This window comes from Pararge aegeria, chromosome 1 (genome assembly GCF_905163445.1).
Source record: "Pararge aegeria chromosome 1, ilParAegt1.1, whole genome shotgun sequence".
Taxonomy (NCBI): Eukaryota; Metazoa; Arthropoda; class Insecta; order Lepidoptera; family Nymphalidae; genus Pararge; species Pararge aegeria.
Genome location: NC_053180.1, coordinates 701,030 through 720,599, shown reverse-complemented (window position 1 = coordinate 720,599; position 19,570 = coordinate 701,030).

Sequence of the window (19,570 nt, the reverse complement as noted above, 5' to 3'; positions counted from 1 at the left end):
TTAGCAGATTTGTAGACATGCACTAAAATGGCAATCATGTTTATAAATTATCACACCCTAAATATCCATATACTGAAAAGGAATAATAGTAATAGTAGTTTACTAGGTTCACTTGCTAATCCGTTTATAGGCTAAACAAAAAATTTTAGACTTTTGCAAATACAAGGTGTTCAGCCAGGCATTCCCTCTGTTCAGCCATCAGCTAATTTCCGTCTGCGCGGAGTATTGCAAAACATTTTAATTGTTAAGCGACCGTTCAGATGTTATCGACGCTTCCAACGTTGCACGGATGTCGCGCGATTGTTTAAGAGGACGCTGGCCTTTAGGTTGTCGTGCATGAGTTTGGTTAAAAATGCATTTTATTTCGTTATTATCGGAAGAAATAAACTGGAGTATGCATGCGTGATATTTTATCTTGACGGCGTGTAACATTTTAGACCAAGGTGATTAAGGCAAAATTAATCAATATAAGTGTCAAGAAATAAATGTTAATAAATTAAAAAAAATATATTTTTGCATTCGTCGTTTGAAAACTGAAAAAAAATAGTTTTTGAATTCAGATGAATATATTTTTGCTTGAATTTACGAAATTATGTCATTACCAAAACCGGATCTCCAAATAATCATCATCTTCATCATCTTCAGCCTATTAAAGCTAGACTGCCTCCGGCACAAAGAGTAGACTCTTGGATCCGGTTGTTATCACTAATATATAATAATAATAAATAATCATGAAAGATCACCAACCTTACGCTAGCAGCGTGGGTGGAAACTATTCTTCCCCATTCTTCCCCTCTTGCTATTTTTACTTTTTAAGTTAATTTACGCACCAAGGGCAACGCATCGCCAACTTTGAAGCAAATGTAATTTTCTTTAAAGTTAGGTTATCATTGTATATAACGATATGATAAATTTACATTTAAATTAGTGATGCAATACGTTTTATGTAGGCGTATTCGATTAGCGCAACCTTAATATGATATTGTATTTTTAATTGCATTCAAAACTTAAATTTATACCTATAGTTAAGCGACATCGTACCGTGACGCTAAATCGCTTAGTTTCATGTTTTTGTAGGTAAGATGGACCAGACCAGACAGAGAGAATGCAGTAATTTCCCTACCTCGAACCAGGGACCTAAAAATCATTCATACAATTTATCATACAATTTTAAGAAGTGGGTATGATGCAAAGTTCAGTATCATGTTGGTATTATTTTCCTTTGTAATTTTGTAAAAATTTTAATGCCAAAGACGTGCACATTGTTGTTTACCTTTTTTGATTACCTAAACGAACAGAATATAGTAGTAGAGTTCAGAGTACGAACTGTTACGAAATGTTCCGCACCACCGCCTCAGCGTCCTCCGGCGGTCGTACCATACAATTAGCACGTACATACACAAGCATTTGCATTCTTGGATCCTTCCTATATTATGAAAGCGTACGTACTTAGTGCATAATGTATTGTAAAATGTAGTAGTTGTCAGGATTTCAGCCTAATATAAGCAGGCCGTGTGCGATCGCAGACACATCTTTTAACTCTCAGACTTATTATAATTATTATTTTACTCTTTATACGTATACCGCATTATTAACATATACAAACATTAAATAAAAACAGAAACACGAAAAAAGAAGTACAATACAAGAAGCCTTATCGTTTTTTTTATATGCGTTTTAATTAATGAATTTCATTGATTAAAATCGATTTATTCCATTCGGTAAATACGATGACACAGACAGACACACCCACACGCTTTATTTATGACGCTTATTTACATGAATAAAGCGATAAGGCCTCATGTATTGTACTTCTTTTTTTAGAGTTTCTATTTTTATTTCATGATCACCTGTTTAAACGGTGAAGGAAAATATGGCTAAGAAACCTAAGAGTTCTCCATAATGTTCTCGAAGGTGCCTACCAACACGAACTGGACCAGAGTGGTGGATTAAGACCCTCTTCATTCAGAGAGGAGACCCGTGACCTGATCTGTAGTTAAATTTGCTAACCACAAGACCACCTCCTATTAACATTACTTAGTAAAACGTATCAAGACTTTATGTCGCAACTGTATCCAACTAACAGCGTGTGTAAACTGAGTTGACTAAATAAGACCTAAGATATGTAGGTCATCATGATTAGTACTGGATTAGGAGCGGTAAGGAAGAACTGGATGTCTTAACTGTGACGATCAACGAACAAGGAATTCATATTTCCTTACTGCTGTTGATGTAAAGTTTAATTTCTTTTAAACCACCGTATTTCCCGAACGGATAAACCGATTTTAATTAAGTTTTTTTTGTTTGAAATACGAGTTAGTAACAGATTGTGTAAACTGTACAAACGTATCCAAAACACTCCCGGTTTTGGCTATGTTTGATGAAAATCGGTCCAAGATGGCTGCCGCCACAAAATGGCGGATATTATTTCACAACTACCTCAATATAGGTATCAAATGAAAGGGCTAGACTACTATAATAAGGTACATTAGGTTGAAAATCGAAGAATTTTTTGGACATTTATTTACTATTAACATCCCACTGCCGAGGCAGGCTCCTCTGTCATACAAGTCCACTTCTATTATTGATAAAATGTAAGCAATAATATCCTACTGCAGGGCGAAACCACCTTTCTCTCATGGAAGAGAGAGTTTTAGAGCATTGATCCACCAACTTGATTAACAATCCCTGATTAAGGAGGGAACATTGGGAAACATATAATATAATAAGGCGAGGCGTAACCCTCTACGCTGCTTCGTATTATACGTTTATTTATTTAATGAGGCAACTAAAACAACTTACAATTGTAACTTAGTCTTAGTTCTTATAAAACATAAAATTTATATTCTAATCATATGTCTATATAATGTTGGCAGGTTTTAACGATAACTATTGCATGCTAGTGTTAACAACCGGAAGTTCCTAAACCCAAAGTTGTAATGAAAAAGTCTTGTCAGAAAAAAGTTTGTAGACCATCTAGATATAGATGATAGATCATTCGCTTAGATAGCTACAACAATTACATTTTTTCAGCATATACTACACCAATGTTTTTTTGCGTCGTGATGCGGAGGATTCAAAGTGTAACAGTAAACTGCGATGAAAAGTTCTGCTGGAACGAAAAAAGGATGACAGCACGAGCAGTAAAGATGAGAGTTGACATACGGACACCTTTTACTAGTCGAAAATCTTTGGAGTTACTCAGAGCGTCTGACACGATGGACCTGGCACCCCTAAAAGTGAATCAATGTTATGCTAAAAAGTTAGTCTCGTTTCTATTATTAAGATTTGCCGTTGTGCGTGTTAATTATTGTAATAATCTGAGAAAATATTGAGAAACTACTTTCTTTATTCCGCTACTAGTTAGCCCTTGACTGCCACCTGGAAAGTGATGATGCAGTCTAAGATGGTAACGGGATAACCTTTTAGGGGTATATCCTTTTAGTGTTATATTAAACCAATACCCCTTACGACATCATATCACGTCGACACGTCTTTGTCGTTTGTAACTAGCCACGTCAGACACCTCCCACCAGACCAGACCAGAGAAAATTCTGAAATTATAAAATACCAAATTTCTTTTGCCGGGATCAAACCCCGGACCTCCCAGTTTCCAGACTAGCGAGTACACTCTACTTGAGTGAACGCACTGGTATAACGATATTATACAATGTGGCTCATCATTTCAGCCCATTACCGGCCCACTACAGGGCACGGGTCTCCTCCCACAATGATAAGGGGTTAAGGCCATAGTCCACCACGCTGGCTCAGTGCGGTTAGGTGGACTCCAAATACCTTTGAAAACATTATGTAGAACTAACTCTCAGGCATGCAGGCTTCCGCACGATGTTTTCCTTCACCGTCGAAGCAAGTTATATTTTTAACTACCTAAAACGCACATAACTTATAAAAGTTTGGGGTGCGTGCTGGGATGCGAACTCGGCCCGCCGAAAGTGAAGTCGAGCTCTCCTACTCACAGCGCTATCACCGCTTCACAATATGTATAGTTGAATGAAAAGTGTTACAATTCTTTGAAGAATACAGAATGAATGCAGACTTCGGCTCCAGTTCATTCTTCTAAGTTTGATGTTCAAATTTACTTTGATGTTCAAGTATTGTAATACTCGAAAGCGACTCCTCGATTGCGAGCGAGTAAATCTTGTACTACTGAATGCGATCCCCGCCATAGCCAAGCTCAACTAACCTTCCAAGTTTAAACATTTCACTTCACTTGGCGCCAATAACTCTCAGGCACGGCTGTACGCGAATTTTGAAATTCGAAAACACGCGAAATACGAAAAAGGTTTCACATGTGACTCCTAAGCAGGTTGATATTAAAAAGTTTGCGTAACTCTTAAATCGCAAGTGTTTCTGTGATTTATTAGTGTTTAAAAGTGTTGTGCTACAACGTGGAGGCTTTTTATTATAGGTATGTAAACACAACTTCGGTCACATTTTCGGAAAGGAGTTGATTCAAACACTGGGGAGAATGCACCATTTCCTAGGGAGAAAATAAATTCGATCAAAGAACTAAAGTATTCTTACAATATAATCACATTATTATGACAAAAACGAAGTACATTTGTTTTACAATAATAATAATAAAAATCGTCATTTATTGTAAAATACACGTCAATAAGGTTTTACATATTGGTTCATGGTACAGTGTATTGTCAGTAATTTGGCTGCAATGTTACACAATAGGTTACATAACAAATACAAAAATTAATAGATGACAAGAAAAAATACTTAGATAAACGAATTGTCACATTTATAATATTCCATTTTATGAGCAGATTCGTTAGAATTATTAATGATGCTGTAGAAAATAAAGCTTTTAGGCATCCTTTAACTATCTCGAGACCGTGTTTCCCAATTTTAGCTGATATTAAATTAAGTTATTAACTGTAACATTTCGTTGTCTAAGCCCACCAACCAGTTCTGGAATAACGAGGTGGTCTAAGTGCTTTATCTATTCCATTCATTAGACTGATCATAGTAATGAAACTTAAATACATTTAGGAGGCATTAAATTAAGATGTGTGATCGTTGATGTCTTTTGTATGTAGTATGTAAGTGAGCTTTTAGAAAACTTTTTGGAATTGAATTTTTTAGCTTTTAATCCATAACTAAGATTAAAGATGCGACGCTGGACTTTTTATTTGTTTATTTATCTGTTTGTTTGTGACCAATGTTTGGATTGATCGCTGCTCTGATATTGATGAGATTTGACGCAAAAATGGTTTGCGTCCTGGACATTGAAATAGATTTATTTTTATTCAGAAAAATTAGGAATACAACTTCTTTGTTTTTAAATATACTATAGACTATTACTTTATTTATATAGTATATTTTTTAAATATACTATATACTATACACTATAGTGCAATGGCATCTGATGGTATGTAACATCGCGAGCGCTTGCCTAGAATTCTTAATTTGAACTCATATTACAGAAGGTAGGGAAAGAACAAGCCAAAATAGACAAGGGTTAATATTGGTGAAGACCAGGGCATAGCTAGTTATTGCTGTTAATTCAATTATGCACAATATTTCCAACGTGTCAATTTAGTTAAGAATATTGGATAGAAGCAGGCGTTACTTTGCGAAATTCCATGATGTACAAAGAATATTAAGCTTAAATTGTGATATTATTATACCTGACCATTGCTAATTTGGCAATTGTTTATTTTAAAGTCAACATCTCCTGAGGATGCTCCGGTATTACAGCAAAATGTGCGTAGACAGTACATAATAATAATATACTAAAACAATACACAACACTATCTAGCCCCAAAGTAAGCGTAGCTTGTGTTATGGGTACTGAGATAGCTGATGAATATTTTTATGAATAACACACATAAATACTTATACAGATAAACGCTCAGACACTGAAAAACATTAATGTGCACACACAAACATTTTTCCAGTTGTGGGAATCGAACCCACGACCTTGGATGCAGAAAGCAGGGTCGCTGCCCATTGCGCCAACCGGCTGTCAAACCACATTGCCAAAGATCTGTTTGGTGTAATGTATAAAGATTGAAGATATCATAAATACCACCATAAAAATTCTTCTGCTTTTAGCAAAGTATAGCAAATCAAGTCAAATAATAGCAACACTGTGGTTTTTTGTGAAACTAAGATTTTTCTTTTATTTCGATATCTTTGAACATTATTGTTCGTTGGTAAATTATTTGGTTCGATTGTCTACAGCTCTGAACGCTTTCCAAAACATTAGCGAGTGAATATTAGAACAGAGCAATCGATAATTATTCTTCAAAAATTATAATAGATTGTTTAACAATGTAATGCGATAGTCTTACGTCATGGGGCTACTCCCAAATTAACTAGAGAACTCAGAGTAACCCCAAGCCTCGCAAGGGTGCTTTTAGAATCCTGAGTGTAGCTTAGGGTTTAGGAGGAGCTGGTAAAATATATCCGCGGGATTTAAAAAAAGCATTTTATGCACGGCTTGACGGTTTAGTTGAAGTAGATCGTCCGATCGATCGTAGGTGGAGTTCATCCGGGAAAGAACTACCACCATGCTTATTTCTGCCGCTAAGCAGCATTGTTGCAATGTTGTGTTCTGGTCTAAAGGGCGTGGTTGCCGGCCCAAGTGTAATTACAGGCCCATGAGGCTTTAAACCTACGATTCAGGTTAATGGACACCGGGCGGCACGATGCAGGGCGTGTTAATTGCATGCACTGTGAAGTATTCTGGATATAGAGGATAGTGTTCCACTTACCATCAGCTAGGCCATCTTGCTCCTTCAATTATTACTAAAAAAATACATAAACATGGATTAAGTTGTTGCTAATCACTGCATAGTTATGTAGAGTTTTTGCGTTTTGTATTCCAATAGGAAGCTAAAGTATATCTCTCAAGAATTTCAATTAAGTGTATAAAATTACTTTTTCATTGTAAACTGTAAAATGATGTTGAAGAGCAATCTGCTAAGTTTCTTGCCGGCTCTTCTCGGTGAAATTTGCCTTCCGAACCGGTGTTAGAGTCACTACAAACAGACTGACTAGACGTTTCAAAAGTGCTTATAACAAGGCCTACTTGAATAATAATAAATAAATAAATATACTACGACAATACACACATCGCCATCTAGCCCCAAAGTAAGCGTAGCTTGTGTTATGGTTACCAAGATAGCTGATGAATATTTTAGCTAATACACATAAATACTTATAATATACAGATAAACACCCAGACACTGAAAAACAATCATATTCATCACACAAAGATTTTCCAGTTGTGGGAATCGAACCCACGGCCTGGGACTCAGAAAGCAGGGTCGCTGCCCACTGCGCCAGTCGGCTGTCAAATAATGAATTTTGAATGTTGAATTTTTTTTTGAATTTTGATAAGTTTAAAAGTTTGTTCTGTTTAGGAGCAGCTGAATGTAAAACTAGTATATTACAAATGGAAACCGCAATCAAGGTACAACAATGAGTTTCGTCACCGAACTCTCGCTGTAGTTCAAATTGTGATTTACTGTATATTTTACCAGGCTATTTTTAACGTTTAGTTATATCCAGCTGTTGATCCGGTTTTTCACTAGTCCCGTGGGAACCGTGTGTTTTCCTGGGATAAAAAGTAGCTTATGTTACACTCCATCCTTTCAACTAACTCGGCAAAAAATCAAGTCGATGTACAACCAAACACATACACTTTCGCATTTATAATACTATGTATAGAATAATGGACCTAGCAGATATATGTAATAATTTCTGAATACCATCTATTTTAAGCAGTGGCGTGCACTTCATACATGCACAAAAGCACTGCATACCTTAAACTTTTTGTATAACTCATAAAGGGGAAGGATTTTTCAATCCAATGCCATCTTCCTTCTTTATTCATACCCTGGGCAAAAATCCTGTGCACGCCACTGGTTTTAAGATATTGTTCTGTGATTGTCAAAAGAAGGTACAATTATAAATCAAATACAAGGCAGGCAGTAGATGCCCCGATTGTATCCCCTGACAAGGGTTATAATAAACGTGTCGCACGGTACTCGAGAGGCCTTTAGTCCAGCTGTGGACTGTTACAGGCTATTGATGAAAACGTGTGTGCGGCGCGTGACGTCAGTCTACGATCAACATTTAGCGGAAAACAATCCTAACAATCGTAACAGTTTGAAAACATGTATTATTGAGAGAGTTGCTCGAACGAGCCACACAAATACAACGCGCCAGATCCCATCTCCAATGACGCTGCAGATGTACGGCAAAAGTGTTATATGCACATTTCTATTTAATTATTTTAGTGCTATACTCTTCTACCTAGAATTAAACTATTTTTAAAGAGAAAATGCATTAGGAATCGGAGCACGGTAACATGGAATAGGAGAAGTTAACCCCCGTTTATTGTTACACATATATTATTTGTATATTATTTCCACCAGTGCTCTGAGAGTGAATAAAGTTTTGGGATACATTTTTATCCTTTCCCCGGGGAGATAATACTAGCCGTGCTGATTTGTGTTGTCAGTGTATTGTTTACAATTGGTTGATATGATGATAATGATGAAACTGTTAACACGTTTCTTAACAACGTCTTAGGATTTATTTTGATACTGCAAATGGCGTAAATTCATTTATAAGCACCCATTTAGTAACGCAAGCTGAGTTAACTGTCCGCGACCAAGTTTTATTATGAGTTATTATATAGAACATTCTCAAAAATACTGGCATTCAATTTTTTTAAATTCCACTGCTAGTTAGCCAGACTGCAATCTCACCTGTTGGTAAGTGAAGAATCCAGTTTAAGATGGTTTCTACGCAACATTGTACTGTAACGCTTAGCACGTCTTTGTCTGTAGGGTAGTAACGACAAGACCAGACCAGCGAAAATTCAGTAATTAATTGCCGGGGGTACGAACCCGGGACCTTTCACTATGACATGCGTCATTACTTAACTTCCCCATTTGTAGTAAAATACGTTAACTTTCGAAGAAGTTACAAGAACAACGACTTAAAGTTTTCATATTGTCGTGTTAACTTAATATTATTCCAGCATTTTCTAATCGGAAGACATTTGTCGGATAAAAAGTAAAAGTGTATCAAACGGAAGGCTGGCTTCTTGTGCGGCTTGGAACTACGAGTACACACGGGAAGGAATTACGGACGTAACCGCAACGTGAACGTCATTAAAATCTGTGTAAAAATAATGTTAGTGGGGATTAAGGTAATGTTATAAGGTAATGTGTATCATGAAACCCAAATTCGATAATACTGCTATAGTGCAAGACTGAGTCGCAGTTATTATCGCCCGTCTCTGGAGCGAGAACCATACACTTAAATTAAATCTAGTGAGATTAATAAAAATAAAAACCGAAAAACTTTTTGAATTAAATTCAATTGAAAGCATTGATAAACTCAATTTTTTTTTTTTCTACATTTACATAAATACATCAATATTTTTTTTTTTTTTTTTTTTTTAAATATAATTAATTGTACTTAAAAAACTAAATATGAGTGTGTGCGTGCGCGTGTGTTTATGTGTATGTGTATGTGTATGTGAGTGTGGGTGAGGGTGAGGGTGTGATTGTATGTATTATTGAATAAGGTTTTCAGTCTCATCATAAGTTAGGTTAAGAAGCCAATTCGTTAATTCAATTTTACATTTTCGTGATGTTAATGAGTAAATGGATATTTTTTTATTAATTTTGTTATAAAGCATTGAACTTATGAAGTAAGAGTGGCGACCAGCTAAAGCGGTTCTGCGTGGTTCAACTTGACAAATCCTATCAAACCTACGCTTATTTTTAACAAACTCTGAATCATAGGTAGTATTGCCGTGCTTACGAAGAGTAATTAACAGCACGTATAGTTTGCGTACCGAAAGAACCCTGCCCTGCTTATATAATTCAGTGGTGGGAAAACGTATCGGTTTCAGCATCATCACTTTCAATACAGACCTTTGGGCCCTTTCCAACCGAAGCATTATAGTTTTGCCGGCACCTCCCCAAACTGTTATGCAGTAACCAAGAACAGATTGCACGAAAGCAAAGTATATAGATTTTAAAGTGTCTATTTTGGCTGTATTTCTGAGATTTCTGAAAATATACATTGTCTTTCTAACTCTGGAGATAACAGATTCAATGTGATCATTCCATGTGAGGCACTCATCAATAACCACACCAAGGTATTTGATGCTTTGCGTACGCGCAATCCGGCTACAGTCACAACTTTTATCAAGTGGGACAGAACATCGATGAGCACAGATTGAGAATGAGGCAGGCGGCAAGGAACGCCTTGGTCCAAATGTTACAAATTTTGTCTTTGAAACATTGGCTGTTAGTAAGTTGCAAGACAGCCAGTTTATAACATTAGCCAAAGCTAATTCAGCATTACCACGTGCTTCCTCCCATGTTAAGCCATGAACAAGAAGAGCCGTGTCATCAGCATAACTTATTATCTTGCAATTTGGTAGGGTGAACTGACAGAGCTCATTAATGTATACCAAAAAAAGAGTGGGCCCAAGTACGCTTCCTTGTGGCACCCCAAAATTAAGATTCTTATCATGGCTGGTTACATGGTTTACGGAAACACTTTGTGTTCTCTCAGTAAGGTAACTTTTAAATAGAGATAAGGGCAATCCACGCACACCTAACCTTTCTAATTTATTTAAAAGTTTCGGAATAGAGACTGTGTCGAAGGCTTTAGAGAGGTCTAAAAAGATGCCAATAGTCTTTTTCTTTTGGTCTATGTTCTGTATTGTGGTATCTATCAAACTCGTAACTGCATCCTCGGTCGATTTATTTGATCTAAAACCAAACTGATGATCAGAAAGTAGTTGGTTTTCATTTAAAAATGACACGAGTCTCCGATTCAAAAGTTTTTCTAGAATTTTAGAAAGAGCACTTAGCACAGAAATTGGTCTATAATTATCGACACAGTCTCTGGGACCCGTCTTATAAATGGGATGCACGATGGCTCTCTTGAATACTTTGGGAAATACGCCAGTTGAAAAACAAAGATTACAAACGTGCGTTATAATAGGTAAGAGTACGTGTCTAGCTGATTTTAAGATTGATGTCGATATACCATCCCAGCCCACAGCACAGTTATTTTTAAGTCCAAGGATGAGCGACTCGACCTCGTTACTGTCAACACTATTTAGGAACATTGAATTAGGAAAGATTGAGTGACTGTCATGAGAACACTTATGGCAGATATGATTACCAATTTTAGAGGCTAAGTTACTACCTATATTAACAAAAAAGTTATTAACCTCATTAGCTGAAGACACTGGGTCACTCGAAACAGTCATCAGGTACAGGGATAATTCCTTATTTGACATTAACTGAGAGGCTACCATTACCAAACAAACATATAACACTTTATAGACTAGCGCTTGACCACAATCTCACCTGATGGAAAGTGTAGATGTGGCCTTAGATAGGACTCGCTTGCCTAGAAGATGCCTATTCACTCTTGTTTAAAAGATACTCAAGTTGTAAGAATTAGGAAAGCCATGCGTTTAAGAAAACAGAGATGCGAATCGCTTCGTCCGAGTTTTTGGGATATTAACAACATAGGGATGAAAACGCGCCCGGTCGGAGAAGAGCAGTTCGTTTAGATAAATCCCTCTGCTTTAATTTTTGTGATAAAGAAATCCAACTTATTTGGGACCGATGTGCTCTCTGAAGTGATGTTGAATTATACCTGTTAAAATTACATAAAACAAATATGGTAATTTGCTCTAAAATACCGATTTTTTTTTATAAAGTTAAATAAGTGAACGTTTTCTGCTACAAAAGAAATCCGTATGCTTCCAACACCATCAAGTGTGTCGGCCGAGATTTCGTAACAGCCTTTGATACTTTAATTGATTGTAGCGATTTCAGTCACTCACGGAGAGTTTCTGCTGATTGCTTAGTATCTGCATTTACATTTTTTTATCTCACTACAAGTTAGGCCTTAACTGCGTTCTCACCACGTGGCAAGTGATGATGCTGCCTACGGTAGCGGGCTAACATATTAGGGGATGGGAGTTTATGTTAACCCCACGCCCCTAGTCAGTTTCATTGTGGCATGACTACCGTGGCAGACCAGACAAGGTAATATTAACTGCCAGAATTTCCCTTGTCAGGAATGGATCCCGGGACCACAGCGCTCGTAGCGGGTTGATCTGTTAGAAATATGGCAGTTATATAACCTTATCAGTTTTACGCGGATTAGTACCGAATCTTTCTCTCTCTCTCTCTGAATGACATGAAAGCTACGAATCATGCGCGCTGCAGACTTTCACCATCACCAGCACTGTAACGTCCCACTGCTGATAAATAAACCATTTACCACCAGTAGAATAGAAGGAATCAGAGTATTGATCCACCACGTTGCTCCAATACAGATTGGTGGGCTTTAAGATTTCACATGTTAGTGATAACATTCGGGGAAGACTGCAAAGCGCATAACGTCTCACTCGCAGATGCATTGGGTTGGTAAGAAAAAAAATTTGATAGAAAAACTCAATACAAGGTATACTTTATTGGGCCGACCTGTGAATTGAACCTAGCGAATCAAAAATTCAAACGGTTTTATAGTTTACCTGAGATAACGAAAAACATGATTTATTTAAAGATCTGACTCCGATAATTTCATAACACAATAACGAGTACCAATAAATGTCAAGGTGATTGCTTCACTGCGCCTTTATTTTAGCTGCAGTTGCGAAATGCCCCGCGCTGCCCATCTAGTAGCGGGGCAGTCCGAACTAAGCTTTATTGACCTCATAGTAAGCATTAGCACTTTTATAGAAACACTATACGTTGCCCGCGATCTTCGTGCGAGTTTATTATAGCTTTTTAAAAATCGCACCGTTGTCTTTACTGGTTTAAAAAGGTATCCTATGTCACTCTACGTCTTTTCAACTATCTCTATGCCAAAAATAAGCAGACTGGTTGCTTATTTAAGGTGTAAAGGATGGACAAACGAAACAACGTATTTAAAATAAATATAATAGGCATTGAGCGTTATTTTAGTAGATAGAAGATTTAAGAGATAGAGCGTCCTAAGGATTGAAATTTTTGTGCTTCCGAATTTCAATCGCTTCACGAACTAGTCTTGGAATATAATGACGGTCGGTGGAGAGAACTTTAAAGTCGTGTAGCTCTATCCAGTGCTGGGTGCCCCCTTGTAGAATGTGCTCCACAATCGCAGACTTCTGTGTTTCATTGTCTCTAACCGCTTTTATATGTTCGGTGACCCGAGTGGCTAAGGTGGCTATACTTAAGAAATGTTGATTAACCACGATAATCTTAGTTTAAAATCCTATGTATAATGTTTTACACTCGGCTAAAATATGTATAATTCATAGCTTAGATGCTCCTCTTCCCGTGGATGTCGTACGAGGTGACTAAGGGTATATAGGGGAGACAGGGCAGCAGCGTCCTCTATGCTACTACTACCGTCTACTGCAATCACTAACCTGTCTCCCGTTGTTAGAGACCTTTAGTCCAGCAGTGGACTGTTAATGTTTTTTTAAGAAGAAGTCTTCTTGCCATTTAAAGCGCTTAGGAGTTTTGTCGCGTTAAAATTCCACAATTTCTTCACCAATCTTTCATCAGATCATCTTAAACTATAATGCCTTAATAACGTTTTTATTTTACTATTTATGCGAGAATCTTTCTAATGTTATGAATACAAAAGTGTGTTGATATGTTTGTTTGCTTGTGTGTTCTTTCTTTCCTTTCTAACTAACCAAGCAACTTGATTTCGTGCATAAAGTAAGCTGCAATAACGAAGAGTAACATACAGGGCATATGTAGGTATAATGTAATGTATATTATCTTCCCAGTACATCAAGCGGTTTCCACGCGATTTTGATAAAACCGTAGTTAGTACAGATAGTAAAACGCGGGCAATTGTAGATATATTAATGTTTTAATATCAGAAAATCTCTATCAAAATGTATTGAGATGTGGAGATATTCTCAAAATAATTGTTAATATAATAATAATAATTATAATCTTTATTTCGGACATTTGTCCATATCGTGTTAGTAATACAATGTAGTGAAACCTATGTTAGTACTTAACAACTAAAAAAACAACCTTATTCTATACACAAAATTCCTTATAGTCTAACTGAGCCCCCCTATAGCGCTATATTTAAAAGTAATAACCTCCTTTTAGAGATTGGTTAAAAAATCATGTTTACCAATAGAATTTGATACAGGGCTGAGTCATTTTCTATGTCCTTGCTTAGTCAGTTTTTGTGGTAAGTTTTTGTTTGTTTGTCAAAGCTGCCAATCGGCTCGCATCGACCACTCGATGGTTTGACCACTTGAATTCGCGTGCAAAGAGAACAACACGTTTTTTTTAGTTTTTTTTTCTGTTACAATAGGTTTAGCGCTGAGGCCGTGCGCAAGTGACCAAGGCTTTATGATTTACCCTGGCCCTTTACGAGAAAGAAAAATTATATTTCTTACACAAAGTCAGACATAGCGTTTCGGTACAATAAGGTCGAATATCAAAATAAACTCTTTGTTTCAAAGAAGATAGGCATGCGGTCAGTGATGCGTGAAAGCAGTGATAAGGTCATGGTTGAACCGCTGTCGTCTGGAAGGAAGATGCCTATCCGCTCATGTTTTGAAGGACATAAGCCCATAAGAAGATAAGCAGGCAGGGCTGTGATGTTATGAGAGAGGGTTTGCGGGCTTTACTTTCACTTGTTAGTGATAATAACTCTCTATAAATTAATATTTGCAAGTCCATTCGCCAAGTCCATTAATATTTGGACAGATAAGTTAAAGAATCATTTAACCACGATTAATGGTATAACGTGCTACCGATATACTGCCATTTCCTTAACTCCAGGCAAGTACTGTTTCTCTAAAAACTTTACAATTACAATTAAATTACTTTTCGAAGGATCATATTAGAAAGAGACACTCTCTTGAAACAAAAGAAAACATTGCTTTTTAATAAATAAAAATAAATTTTGTATTAAAACATTTTTGAGCTATTCAATTTATTTAACATTTTTACCTACACTTATATGAGAACCGTAGCTTAAATAAATAAATAAATAATAAGTAAATATACTACGACAGTACACACATCGCTATCTTGCCCAAAGTAAGAGTTTGTGTTAAGGGTACTAGGATGATGGATAGTTTTTATGAATAAAATACATAAATACTTATAAAACCCAGATACTGAAAAACATTACATCCATTTTCCAGTTGTGGGAATCGAACTCACGGCCTTGGACTCAGTAAACAGGGTCGCTGCGTACTGCGCCAATCGGCCGTCAGCTTAGTGGTAAACCGCTCAGGCTGCGAGAGAGTCGCAGTTCCTACTGGATCTGGATAATTATGCATGACCAAAGTTCATGAAATTGATATTTCCTCCAAGTGTACGTAATTATTGATATTCTTCGTTTACTTATTCGAACGCGTTCAAGTTTACCACGATTTGTATGGAACCAAAGGCGCGCCATCTAGTTAGAATACTGAGAAACCGTCCTGCCACTAGATGGCGGTGTTTTGATGCCATATAAATCATAGTTAACTTCCACGCGATCTAATAAGTAAACGAAGAACATCTCACACTTGGCACTCTGGTAAAATAATGGTCAATATTTACAAAAACCAACGATGAGGTCAAGGGTGGAACTGTCGTAGAAGATGTCTATCCACTCTTGTTTTGAAGGTCAGTTTGCTTGAAATAAATAAACGCCGAGTAATTCATAACGGTTTAAAAAAATATAATAACCCGCCGGCTTACGCAATAATACGACGTCCGCAACAAAACTAAAAAGTTATTTAATTCTAGGAAAATTAGAACAGCTGAGCTATTCTTGGTTTTGATAGTTTGTAAAACTTTTGGTATTTATTACGTTCTGTATTTTGATAGAGTTAAAACTTTATTACTCTAATTAGATAGAAACTCCATTATATCCGTAAAATAGGTTTAAGATCGATAAACTTAAAGTCTAAAATTAAAGTGCCAGAAAAACGAGATATAAGAATTTGGTAGGACAGTCGAATTAATAATTGGGGCATACCTGTTTGGGGTATATCACAACAATCGTTTTCCTCCGAAAGGCTTCATCGCTAGGCGGCACGTCGTTACAGGTGGGGTGGTAACTAGCCACAGCCGAAGCCTTTCACCACCAGATAAAAGAAAATACGGAAACTATAAATTCCAAATAGCTCCCACCGGGCACAGAACCCGCGATCTATACTTATGATAGCACAGCGCTCATCTTGCGCCGGGGAGGTCGTAAAAAAATATGTTAGTCTTGTTTTGTAGGTTAAAAAATAATTACGGCGAATACTTCAACTATTGCTCTCATGGAATGCCGGCTACTCGTTGATCGATTATATTATTCGTCATAACCGCAAAACGTGGAACCTCGTGTGTCGGGTTGAAGGCCTCTGAAGCAATATTTGTTTGTCCAATTTCATGCGTCTGCTGCGTCAATGTTGACTCTACATTATTATTTTATTATTTGACTTTCGCCACAAAGATAACCACAGATTAGTTTATAATAATAGTTACTTTATAATAGAGTTTGATATTGCTCTTTGAAAATGTTTCCCTCTTAAAAACGTACATTCCAATAGAAGAAAGGACTTTAGCTTTAGAAGTATAGTGGAACTTGAGCCTTGAAGTCATTTAAATTAGATCCATTTACTCTATTAATAATAAATTACAATAACAAATATCTAAATTATATGATAAAAAAAGCAACTGACTAAAATTATAAGAAAATATTACAACAAAAAGAACATAAATGTAATTTTTTTTTTATTTACGATGTTTTGTATTCCTAACTGCTTTTTGGTCTATACTTAAACACGAGTCTACGATAAGTCTATAACATTATATAAATATGAAGCCCTGTGTGAATGTCTGTTCCTATCTATCGCTGAAAACAGGCTACCACTAATCTCTTATAAGTACAAGATTTGAGCATAGTCCCACCATACTGATCTAGTGCAGGTTGGCGGTTGTTATCAATTTATAATTAATGCTAAATCTAAGCGTTATTGACCGAGTGTTAACTTACTCTAACATACTCGGTATGTCAATGTAGGTACTAAAAATATCTTGACGAAAAATCCTCTATATTTGGCTCGACTTAGAAATAAACCTGCAAGCGTGTACATCTAATACCAAGCAAACGGATTCCTATATAGTAACACTATAAAAAAGATAAATACAAACTAGAACTGCAGGTGGTTTGAACTCAGCACCTATAAACGGTCCGGTTACGTAACGTCTACGGTACATGCCGGTGACCGGGTGCCGGTTACCTCACGCGCCGCACCTTGTTCGAACAGCCTAGGGCTTCTATACGTGCGCTTGCTACAATTTTGTGTAGACCGACCTACCAATGCATAAGTTTTATTTTTTTAAGTAATGATTCGCTCTAAGATGGTTACGGGTTAAACTGTTAGGTTGTATATGCAGGTTGATAACGAAGCTCACGACTGGCTTGCGACAGGCATAAATCCTGCGATCTTTGGTCTTAGACGTCACTTTTAAAAGGCCAAGTAAAATATTATCTACCTATACGTAGTAATTTTTCAACATTTTACTTTTACAAGGAATATTATACTGGTATTCCACCAGTAATTTTCTACAATTTAAATTCAATTCAATTCAATTTTATTTATAGATACAGTTAAATAGATGTTACAGAAAAAAATATGCAGATCTTACCTGTACCACGCCTAATTGGCATGCACATTGTTGTTAGGATAATATTTAAATTTTAATTGATGTTACTACCAGGTACAATTAAGATACTGGCAATTACAATAATATGAATTACAATTATGAAATAAGGTTCATGAACAAAAAAATAATACAATACAATTAATAAAATAATAAATTACAATTAAGTTTATATGGGCACATGTCAAAGGATACTTGGCACCGACATAAAAATGTTGTAGAAAATAAATAATACATAAATAGAAATAGAAAATAATTATTTATTGCTTGTTAGTTGAACAACAAGTCGTTCTTTTAATGTAAAAAAAAAACACTCTTTTTTTATTATACTTATTGTTGTGTAGTTCCAGTGGCCATCCGTGTTCTTCCATAATCAGTTTCACGTGACTAAATGGTGCTATGCTAAGGTCTAGTTACTTTAAAAAATACTCAAATGGTTATAGGTGTCCCTAGAATATTTTAAAAGATCCCTTAATTTCTCCAACAGATCTTGACTTGATGAAAATTAGACCACATTTGAATGAATTTTAGAATAGGACATGGGAAGTACGGTATACATCCCTCTAAAAAAAAAAAAAAATCAATTCAGTTTATAAATGACAGGGTTCAGAGCAAATAAACATAAAAAAAATACACAGCTGAATTGATAACCTCCCCTTTTGTAAGTCACTTAAAAAGAGCAATCCTTTGAGTATTTTTCAGACTTATTCGCGTTAGAAACTCCCTTCCGGACTAGTGGTAGAGTGGTGAGACTGACTTGTGTTTCAATAATGATTATGAACTAGGCCTTCTTGAAATAAATGAATTTTGAATTTTATTCCTTAATCAAAAATACGTATTCACGTAATTAAGTAGTATTATCTATTTCCCACGCTCTAGTTTCCATGCTCTGATGCAAGAATGCTCTGCCAAGTGTTCAAGAAACGCGTTTTAACAATTGAATTATATTTACATTGTTTGGTAAAATATTCGGATGTAAGAATATTTTTATAATTGACATCTCCACCAACTTATTATACTCGAATAAAATCTGAGTAAACAATTGAGAGAGACTAGAAATAAATCGATTAACTTAAATAAAATACAAAAGCGGACTGAGAAAACATCCGCCTTTTTTGTACTCAGTTGAAATAGTATTATTTTATACTTGTAGAGAAATTTAAGAGAATTAAATAGAAGAAATGAAGTGTATATTAATGAAGCTGCAAACAATACTTAAGTGTTTTGGATATCAATACAACACATACTGTGTTATTGATCCGACCCTCGGAAGGGATCACATTAACGAGTAATTTACGAAATAATGCGGTTCTGTAGGCCCAGATACTGGATACTGAAACTCAATAATGCAAGTACTTTCAGTGCAGTTTAGGTTCCTTCTTGCGAAATTTTTATCCGATACGAGGGCTATTCCGAAGTAAATTCATTCTTAATATTATAAATGCGAAAGTGCGATTGTTGGGTTGTTTATTTGTCCATGTGTTATTTTTAAACATTGATAAACTATAATATGATGTTGATAAAGACCAATCTGCTGAGTTTCTTGCCGGCTCTTCTCGGTAGAATTTGCCTTCCGAACCGATGGTAGAGTCACTAAAACAGACTAACTTTTCGTTTCAAAAGTGCTAATAAACTAGGCCAACTTATAAATGAATTTTGAATTTTTTGAATTTTGTCGTTTCATTATGCAAAGCTTGATGTTTGGCATAAAGTTATTTGAAAGGACGGAGAGTAAAATTGGACTTCTCTATATCCCTATCTAGTTATAATACAAAAACTCCTTACATAATAATTGATTGATACTAATAAGTGAAATACTTTAGTGCTATTAATAACATTATCATTGATGTAAGCGGTAGCTT